The following is a 12,350-nucleotide window of genomic DNA, read 5'->3' on the forward strand; positions in this document are numbered from 1 at the left end:
ACTTTTTGATGAAATTTTTAATTACATACATACATATGACTTTTGTTAGGAAATAATGCTGATGTTTATGATTTATGACAGTATACTATGACTTTTGACATTTTTTTCATGAAAATTTGACATGCTATACTATGACCTTTTTTTCATCATTTTTTACGATATACTATGACTTTTTTACATGATTTTGGACGACATGCTATACTATGACTTTTTGCCTGATTTTTTTTCTGTGACAAACTACTTTTTCTTTTTAATTTTATGATGTACGATCACTTTTTGATGAAACTTTTAATTACATACATACATATGACTTTTGTTAGGAAATAATGCTGATGTTTATGATTTATGACAGTATACTATGACTTTTGACATTTTTTTCATGAAAATTTGACATGCTATACTATGACGTTTTTTTCATCATTTTTTACGATATACTATGACTTTTTTACATGATTTTGGACGACATGCTATACTATGACTTTTTTACATGATTTTGGATGACATGCTATACTATGACTTTTTAAAATGATTTCGGACGACATGCTATACTATGACTTTTTTTCATGATTTTGGACGACATGCTATACTATGACTTTTTTTCATGATTTTGGACGACATGCTATACTGTGACTTTTTTCATGATTTTGATCAACATGCTATACTATGACGTTTTTTCATGATTTTGGACGACATACTATACTATGATGTTTTTTCATGATTTTGGACGACATGCTATACTATGACTTTTTTTCTTAATTTTTACGACATGCTATACCAGGACGTTTTTTCATGATTTTGGACGACATGCTATACTATGACTTTTTTTCATGATTTTGGACGACATGATATATTATGACTTTTTTTCATGATTTTGGACGACATGCTATACTATGACGTTTTTTCATGATTTTGGACGACATGCTATACTATGACTTTTTTTCATGATTTTGAACGACATGCTATACTATGACTTTTTTTCATGATTTTGGACGACATGCTATACTATGACTTTTTTCATGATTTTGATCAACATGCTATACTATGACTTTTTTTCATGATTTTGGACGACATGCTATACTGTGACTTTTTTCATGATTTTGATCAACATGCTATACTATGACGTTTTTTCATGATTTTGGACGACATGCTATACTATGACTTTTTTCATGATTTTGATCAACATGCTATACTATGACGTTTTTTCATGATTTTGGACGACATGCTATACTATGATTTTTTTTCATGATTTTGGGCGACATGCTATACTATGACTTTTTTTCATGATTTTGGACGACATGATATATTATGACTTTTTTTCATGATTTTGGACGACATGCTATACTATGACGTTTTTTCATGATTTTGGACGACATGCTATACTATGACTTTTTTTCATGATTTTGAACGACATACTATACTATGACTTTTTTTCATGATTTTGGACGACATCCTATACTATGACTTTTTTCATGATTTTGATCAACATGCTATACTATGACGTTTTTTCATGATTTTGGACGACATGCTATACTATGATTTTTTTTCATGATTTTGGACGACATGCTATACTATGACTTTTTTTCTTAATTTTTACGACATGCTATACCAGGACGTTTTTTCATGATTTTGGACGACATGCTATACTATGACTTTTTTTCATGATTTTGGACGACATGATATATTATGACTTTTTTTCATGATTTTGGACGACATGCTATACTATGACGTTTTTTCATGATTTTGGACGACATGCTATACTATGACTTTTTTTCATGATTTTGGACGACATGCTATACTATGACTTTTTTTCATGATTTTGGACGACATACTATACTATGACTTTTTTTCTTGATTTTGGACGACATACTATACTATGACTTTTTTTCATAATTTTTTACGACATGCTATACCAGGACGTTTTTTCATGATTTTGGACGACATGCTATACTATGACTTTTTTTCATGATTTTGGACGACATGCTATACTATGACTTTTTTTCATGATTTTGGACGACATGCTATACTATGACTTTTTTTCATGATTTTGGACGACATGCTATACTATGACTTTTTTACATGATTTCGGACGATATGCTATACTATGACTTTTTTTCATGATTTCGGACGACATGCTATACTATGACTTTTTTTCATGATTTTGGACGACATGCTATACTATGATTTTTTCTCTTGATTTTGGACGACATACTATACTATGACTTTTTTTCATAATTTTTTACGACATGCTATACCAGGACGTTTTTTCATGATTTTGGACGACATGCTATACTATGACTTTTTTTCAAAATTTTTTTACGACATACTATACTATGACTTTTTTTCATAATTTTTTACGACATGCTATACTATGACTTTTTTTTCATGATTTTGGACGACATGCTATACTATGACTTTTTTTCATGATTTTGGACGACATGCTATACTATGACTTTTATACATGATTTTGGACGACATGCAATACTATGACTTTTTTTCATCATTTTTTTACGACATACTATACTATGACTTCTTTTCATGATTTTGGACGACATGCTATACTATGACTTTTTTTTCATGATTTTGGACGACATGCTATACTATGACTTTTTTTTCATAATTTTGGACGACATGCTATACTATGACTTTTTTTTCATAATTTTGGACGACATGCTATACTATGACTTTTTTTCATAATTTTTTACGACATGCTATACTATGACTTTTTTTCATGTTTTTGGACAACATGCTATACTATGACTTTTATACATGATTTTGGACGACATGCAATACTATGACTTTTTTTCATCATTTTTTTTACGACATACTATACTATGACGTTTTTTCATGATTTTGGACGACATGCTATACTATGACTTTTTTTCATGGTTTTGGACAACATACTATACTATGACTTTTTTTCATCATATTTTTATGACATACTATACTATGACTTTTTTTTCATGATTTTGGACGACATGCTATACCAGGACGTTTTTTCATGATTTTGGACGACATACTATACTATGATGTTTTTTCATCATTTTTGGACGACATGCTATACTGCGACGTTTTTTCATGATTTTGGACGACATGCTATACTATGACTTTTTTTCATGATTTTGGACGACATGCTATACTATGACCTTTTTTTTCATGATTTTGGATGACATGCTATACTATGACTTTTTTTCATAATTTTTTACGACATGCTATACCAGGATGTTGTTTCATGATTTTGGACGACATGCTATACTATGACTTTTTTTCATGATTTTGGACAACATGCTATACTATGACTTTTATACATGATTTTGGATGACATGCAATACTATGACTTTTTTTCATCATTTTTTTTACGACATACTATACTATGACGTTTTTTCATGATTTTGGACGACATGCTATACTATGACTTTTTTTCATGGTTTTGGACAACATGCTTTACTATGACTTTTTTTCATCATATTTTTACGACATACTATACTATGACTTTTTTTCATCATATTTTTACGACATACTATACTATGACTTTTTTTTCATGATTTTGGACGACATGCTATACCAGGACGTTTTTTCATGATTTTGGACGACATACTATACTATGATGTTTTTTCATCATTTTTGGACGACATGCTATACTGCGACGTTTTTTCATGATTTTGGACGACATGCTATACTATGACTTTTTTTCATGATTTTGGACGACATGCTATACTATGACTTTTTTTTCATGATTTTGGACGACATGCTATACTATGACTTTTTTTCATAATTTTTTACGACATGCTATACCAGGATGTTGTTTCATGATTTTGGACGACATGCTATACTATGACTTTTTTCATGATTTTGATCAACATGCTATACTATGACTTTTTTTCATGATTTTGGACGACATGCTATACTGTGACTTTTTTCATGATTTTGATCAACATGCTATACTATGACGTTTTTTCATGATTTTGGACGACATGCTATACTATGACTTTTTTCATGATTTTGATCAACATGCTATACTATGACGTTTTTTCATGATTTTGGACGACATGCTATACTATGACTTTTTTTCATGATTTTGGACGACATGATATATTATGACTTTTTTTCATGATTTTGGACGACATGCTATACTATGACGTTTTTTCATGATTTTGGACGACATGCTATACTATGACTTTTTTTCATGATTTTGAACGACATACTATACTATGACTTTTTTTCATGATTTTGGACGACATCCTATACTATGACTTTTTTCATGATTTTGATCAACATGCTATACTATGACGTTTTTTCATGATTTTGGACGACATGCTATACTATGATTTTTTTTCATGATTTTGGACGACATGCTATACCAGGACGTTTTTTCATGATTTTGGACGACATGCTATACTATGACTTTTTTTCATGATTTTGGACGACATGATATATTATGACTTTTTTTCATGATTTTGGACGACATGCTATACTATGACGTTTTTTCATGATTTTGGACGACATGCTATACTATGACTTTTTTTCATGATTTTGGACGACATACTATACTATGACTTTTTTTCTTGATTTTGGACGACATACTATACTATGACTTTTTTTCATAATTTTTTACGACATGCTATACCAGGACGTTTTTTCATGATTTTGGACGACATGCTATACTATGACTTTTTTTCATGATTTTGGACGACATGCTATACTATGACTTTTTTTCATGATTTTGGACGACATGCTATACTATGACTTTTTTTCATGATTTCGGACGACATGCTATACTATGACTTTTTTACATGATTTCGGACGACATGCTATACTATGACTTTTTTTCATGATTTCGGACGACATGCTATACTATGACTTTTTTTCATGATTTTGGACGACATACTATACTATGATTTTTTCTCTTGATTTTGGACGACATACTATACTATGACTTTTTTTCATAATTTTTTACGACATGCTATACCAGGACGTTTTTTCATGATTTTGGACGACATGCTATACTATGACTTTTTTTCAAAATTTTTTTACGACATACTATACTATGACTTTTTTTCATAATTTTTTACGACATGCTATACTATGACTTTTTTTTCATGATTTTGGACGACATGCTATACTATGACTTTTTTTCATGATTTTGGACGACATGCTATACTATGACTTTTATACATGATTTTGGACGACATGCAATACTATGACTTTTTTTCATCATTTTTTTGCGACATACTATACTATGACTTCTTTTCATGATTTTGGACGACATGCTATACTATGACTTTTTTTTCATGATTTTGGACGACATGCTATACTATGACTTTTTTTTCATGATTTTGGACGACATGCTATACTATGACTTTTTTTCATAATTTTTTACGACATGCTATACTATGACTTTTTTTCATGTTTTTGGACAACATGCTATACTATGACTTTTATACATGATTTTGGACGACATGCAATACTATGACTTTTTTTCATCATTTTTTTTACGACATACTATACTATGACGTTTTTTCATGATTTTGGACGACATGCTATACTATGACTTTTTTTCATGGTTTTGGACAACATACTATACTATGACTTTTTTTCATCATATTTTTATGACATACTATACTATGACTTTTTTTTCATGATTTTGGACGACATGCTATACCAGGACGTTTTTTCATGATTTTGGACGACATACTATACTATGATGTTTTTTCATCATTTTTGGACGACATGCTATACTGCGACGTTTTTTCATGATTTTGGACGACATGCTATACTATGACTTTTTTTCATGATTTTGGACGACATGCTATACTATGACCTTTTTTTTCATGATTTTGGACGACATGCTATACTATGACTTTTTTTCATAATTTTTTACGACATGCTATACCAGGATGTTGTTTCATGATTTTGGACGACATGCTATACTATGACTTTTTTTCATGATTTTGGACAACATGCTATACTATGACTTTTATACATGATTTTGGACGACATGCAATACTATGACTTTTTTTCATCATTTTTTTTACGACATACTATACTATGACGTTTTTTCATGATTTTGGACGACATGCTATACTATGACTTTTTTTCATGGTTTTGGACAACATACTATACTATGACTTTTTTTCATCATATTTTTACGACATACTATACTATGACTTTTTTTTCATGATTTTGGACGACATGCTATACCAGGACGTTTTTTCATGATTTTGGACGACATACTATACTATGATGTTTTTTCATCATTTTTGGACGACATGCTATACTGCGACGTTTTTTCATGATTTTGGACGACATGCTATACTATGACTTTTTTTCATGATTTTGGACGACATGCTATACTATGACTTTTTTTTCATGATTTTGGACGACATGCTATACTATGACTTTTTTTCATAATTTTTTACGACATGCTATACCAGGATGTTGTTTCATGATTTTGGACGACATGCTATACTATGACTTTTTTTCATGATTTTGGACGACATGCTATACTATGACGTTTTTTCATGATTTTTGACAACATGCTATACTATGACTTTTTTTCATAATTTTTTACGACATGCTATACCAGGATGTTGTTTCATGATTTTGGACGACATGCTATACTATGACTTTTTTTCATGATTTTGGACGACATGCTATACTATGACGTTTTTTCATGATTTTTGACGACATACTATACTATGACTTTTTTTCATGATTTTGGACGACATGCTATACTATGACTTTTTTTCATGATTTTGGACGACATGCTATACTATGACGTTTGACTATGACATTTCATGGATAATTTTATTTAAAAATGTATATTGTATTGTATGCCATAAAATTATGATATGGTATGTCAAAAAATGAATAAATGAATCATGAAAAAATCTTTGCATACTAAGCCATACAAATTTGATGAAGAAGTCATAATCGAGTAAGCAAAAAAAAAACTTATTGAAAAACAGTCAAAGTAAATAGTATAATAATAGCATAGTATTCCACAATAATATTCCGTGGTGAAAAAGTAAAATAGGATGTCATAAATAATATGAAATAAGTCATAGTAAACTGTGTCAAAAGATGTCATGCAAAATGTTATAGTAAAACAGATTTTTAAAATTAATCATGAAAAAAGTCATAGTATAGCATGTCGTCCAAAATTATGAAAAAACGTCATAGTATATCATACAAAATCTTGAAAAAACATCATAGTATAGTATATCGTTCAAGCTAATGAAAAAACGTCATAGTATAGCTTGTCGTCCAAGCCAATGAAAAAACGTCATAGTATAGCTTGTCGTCTTAGCTAATGAAAAAACGTCATAGTATAGTATATCGTTCATACTAGTGAAATAAAGTCATAGTATAGTATGTCGTTCAACCTAATAAAAAAACGTCATAGTATAGCTTGTCGTCTAAAATCATGAAAAAACATCATCAATCAATCAATCAATTTTATTTATAAAGCCCAATATCACAAATCACAATTTGCCTCACAGGTCTTTACAGCATACGACATCCCTCTGTCCTTATGACCCTCACAGCTGATCAGGAAAAACTCCCCAAAAAACCCTTTAACAGGGAAAAAAAACGGTAGAAACCTCAGGAAGAGCAACTGAGGAGGGATCCCTCTTCCAGGACGGACAGACGTGCAATAGATGTCGTACAGAACAGATCAACAGTCGTTTTCAATTTGTTGACGTTCGTAATGAATCATCCTTACGTACCAAAGTTTGTTTTGGAGTTCCGCAAGGTTCTGTGCTCGGACCAATCCTATTTACTCTATATATGCTTCCTTTAGGTAACATCATTAGAAATCACTCTATAAATTTCCATTGTTATGCGGATGATACACAGTTGTATTTATCGATGAAGCCAGAAGAAAGTAATCAATTAACTAAACTCCATAACTGCCTTAAAGACATAAAAAATTGGATAAGCACCAATTTCCTGATGTTAAATTCAGACAAAACTGAAGTTATTGTTCTTGGCCCCAAACAACTCAGAGACTCTTTATCTGATGACATAGTTTCTCTAGATGGCATTGCTCTGGCCTCTAGCACTACCGTAAGAAACCTCGGAGTAACATTTGATCAAGATTTGTCTTTTAATTCTCATTTAAAACAAACCTCACAGACTGCATTTTTTCATCTGCGTAATATTGTGAAAATTAGGCCTATCCTGACCCGAAAAGATGCAGAAAAATTGGTCCACGCTTTTGTTACCTCAAGGCTGGATTACTGTAACTCTCTATTATCAGGTAGCTCTAGTAAGTCCTTAAAAACTCTCCAGCTAATTCAGAATGCAGCAGCACGTGTACTAACAGGAACTAAGAAACGAGATCATATTTCTCCTGTTTTAGCTTCTCTGCACTGGCTCCCTGTAAAATCCAGAATTGAATTTAAAATCCTACTGTTAACTTATAAAGCTCTAAATGGTCAAGCTCCATCATATCTTAGAGAGCTCATAGTGCCATATTATCCCACCAGAACACTGCGCTCTGAGAACGCAGGGTTACTCGTGGTCCCTAAAGTCTCCAAAAGTAGATCAGGAGCCAGAGCCTTCAGCTATCAGGCTCCTCTCCTGTGGAATCATCTTCCTGTTACGGTCCGGGAGGCAGACACCGTCTCCACATTTAAGACTAGACTTAAGACTTTCCTCTTTGATAAAGCTTATAGTTAGGGCTGGCTCAGGCTTGCCCTGTACCAGCCCCTAGTTAGGCTGACTTAGGCCTAGTCTGCCGGAGGACCCCCCTATAATACACCGGGCACCTTCTCTCCTTCTCTCTCTCTCTCTCTCTGGTATTCTATTACTGCATCTTGCTAACTCGGCCATTCTGGATGTCACTAACTCGGCTTCTTCTCCGGAGCCTTTGTGCTCCACTGTCTCTCAGATTAACTCATATCACAGCGGTGCCTGGACAGCGTGACGTGTGTGGTTGTGCTGCTGCCGTGGTCCTGCCAGATGCCTCCTGCTGCTGCTGCCATCATTAGTCATTAGTCATACTTCTACTGTTATTATACACATATGACTATTGTCACACATGTATACTGCCAGATATTAATATATACTTTCAACATATTGTACCACAGTAGCCAGAACTATAACTATAATATTATTACTTTCATTAATGTTGTTGTAAGCTACTGTCATTACCTGCATCTGTCTCTCTCTCTCTCTCTCTCTGTCTCATTGTGTCACATGGATTACTGTTAATTTATTATGCTGATCTGTTCTGTATGACATCTATTGCACATCTGTCCGTCCTGGAAGAGGGATCCCTCCTCAGTTGCTCTTCCTGAGGTTTCTACCGTTTTTTTTCCCCGTTAAAGGGTTTTTTTTTGGGGGAGTTTTTCCTGATCAGCTGTGAGGGTCATAAGGACAGAGGGATGTCGTATGCTGTAAAGCCCTGTGAGGCAAATTGTGATTTGTGATATTGGGCTTTATAAATAAAATTGAATTGAATTGAATTGAATTGAATCAGCATAATAAATTAACAGTAATCCGCATGACACAATGAGACAGAGAGAGAGATGCAGGTAATGACAGTAGCTTACAACAATATTATTGAAAGTAATAATATTATAGTTATAGTTCTGGCTACTGTGGTACAATATGTTGAAAGTATGTACTAATATCTGGCAGTATACATGTGTGACAATAGTCATATGTGTATAATAACAGTAGAAGTATGACTAATGACTAATGATGGCAGCAGCAGCAGGAGGCATCTGGCAGGACCACGGCAGCAGCACAACCACACACGTCACGCTGTCCAGGCACCGCTGTGATATGAGTTAATCTGAGAGACAGTGGAGCACAAAGGCTCCGGAGAAGAAGCCGAGTTAGTGACATCCAGAATGGCCGAGTTAGCAAGATGCAGTAATAGGATGAGAGAGAGAGAGAGAGAAGGAGAGAAGGTGCCCGGTGTATTATAGGAGGTCCTCCAGCAGACTAGGCCTAAGTCAGCCTAACTAGGGGCTGGTACAGGGCAAGCCTGAGCCAGCCCTAACTATAAGCTTTATCAAAGAGGAAAGTCTTAAGTCTAGTCTTAAATGTGGAGACGGTGTCTGCCTCCCGGACCGTAACAGGAAGATGATTCCACAGGAGAGGAGCCTGATAGCTGAAGGCTCTGGCTCCTGATCTACTTTTGGAGACTTTAGGGACCACGAGTAACCCTGCGTTCTCAGAGCGCAGTGTTCTGGTGGGATAATATGGCACTATGAGCTCTCTAAGATATGACGGAGCTTGACCATTTAGAGCTTTATAAGTTAACAGTAGGATTTTAAATTCAATTCTGGATTTTACAGGGAGCCAGTGCAGAGAAGCTAAAACAGGAGAAATATGATCTTGTTTCTTAGTTCCTGTTAGTACACGTCCTGCTGCATTCTGAATTAGCTGGAGAGTTTTTAAGGACTTACTAGAGCTACCTGATAATAGAGAGTTACAGTAATCCAGCCTTGAGGTAACAAAAGCGTGGACCAATTTTATCATAGTATAGCATGTCGTCCAAAATCATGAAAAAACATCATAGTATAGTATATCCTTCAAACTAATGAGAAAAAGTCATAGTATAGTATGTCGTCCAAAAATATGAAAAAATGTCATAGTATAGTATATTGTTCAAACTAATGAAAAAACATCATAGTATAGTACGTCATCCAAACTAATTAAAAAACGTCATAGTATAGCATGTCGTCCAAAATCATGAAATAACTTCATAGTATAGTATGTCGTCCAAAATCATGAAAAAACGTTATAGTATAGAATATTGTTCAAACTAATGAAAAAACATCATAGTATAGTACGTCATCCAAACTAATTAAAAAACGTCATAGTATAGCATGTCGTACAAAATCATGAAATAACTTCATAGTATAGTATATCGTTCAAACTAATGAAAAAACGTCATAGTATAGCATGTTGTCCAAAATCATGAAATAACGTCATAGTATAGTATATCGTTCAAGCTAATGAAAAAACGTCATAGTATAGCATGTCGTCCAAAATCATGAAATAACTTCATAGTATAGTATATCGTTCAAGCTAATGAAAAAACGTCATAGTATAGCATGTCGTCCAAAATCATGAAATAACTTCATAGTATAGTATATCGTTCAAGCTAATGAAAAAACGTCATAGTATAGCATGTCGTCCAAAATCATGAAATAACTTCATAGTACAGTATATCGTTCAAACTAATGAAAAAACATAATAGTATAGCATGTCGTCCAAAATCATGAAAAAACGTCATAGTATAGCACGTTGTCCAAAATCACGAAATAACTTCATAGTATAGTATATCGTTCAAACTAATGAAAAAACATAATAGTATAGCATGTCGTCCAAAATCATGAAAAAACGTCATAGTATAGCATGTCGTACAAAATCATGAAATAACTTCATAGTATAGTATATCGTTCAAGCTAATGAAAAAACGTCATAGTATAGCATGTCGTCCAAAATCATGAAATAACTTCATAGTATAGTATATCGTTCAAGCTAATGAAAAAACGTCATAGTATAGCATGTCGTCCAAAATCATGAAATAACTTCATAGTATAGTATATCGTTCAAGCTAATGAAAAAACGTCATAGTATAGCATGTCGTCCAAAATCATGAAATAACTTCATAGTATAGTATATCGTTCAAACTAATGAAAAAACATAATAGTATAGCATGTCGTCCAAAATCATGAAAAAACGTCATAGTATAGCACGTTGTCCAAAATCATGAAATAACTTCATAGTATAGTATATCGTTCAAACTAATGAAAAAACATAATAGTATAGCATGTCGTCCAAAATCATGAAAAAACGTCATAGTATAGCATGTCGTCCAAAATCATGAAATAACTTCATAGTATAGTATATCGTTCAAACTAATGAAAAAATGTCATAGTATAGTATGTCGTCCAAAATCATGAAATAACATCATAGTATAGCATGTCGTCCAAAATCATGAAATAACTTCATAGTATAGTATATCGTTCAAGCTAATGAAAAAACGTCATAGTATAGCATGTCGTCCAAAATCATGAAATAACTTCATAGTATAGTATATCGTTCAAACTAATGAAAAAATGTCATAGTATAGTATGTCGTCCAAAATCATGAAATAACATCATAGTATAGTATATCGTTCAAGCTAATGAAAAAATGTCATAGTATAGCATGTCGTCCAAAATCATGAAATAACTTCATAGTATAGTATATCGTTCAAGCTAATGAAAAAACGTCATAGTATAGCATGTCGTCCAAAATCATGAAATAACTTCATAGTATAATATATCGTTCAAGCTAATGAAAAAATGTCATAGTATAGCATGTCGTCCAAAATCATGAAATAA

Source organism: Epinephelus lanceolatus, chromosome 21 (genome assembly GCF_041903045.1).
Source record: "Epinephelus lanceolatus isolate andai-2023 chromosome 21, ASM4190304v1, whole genome shotgun sequence".
Taxonomy (NCBI): domain Eukaryota; kingdom Metazoa; phylum Chordata; class Actinopteri; order Perciformes; family Serranidae; genus Epinephelus; species Epinephelus lanceolatus.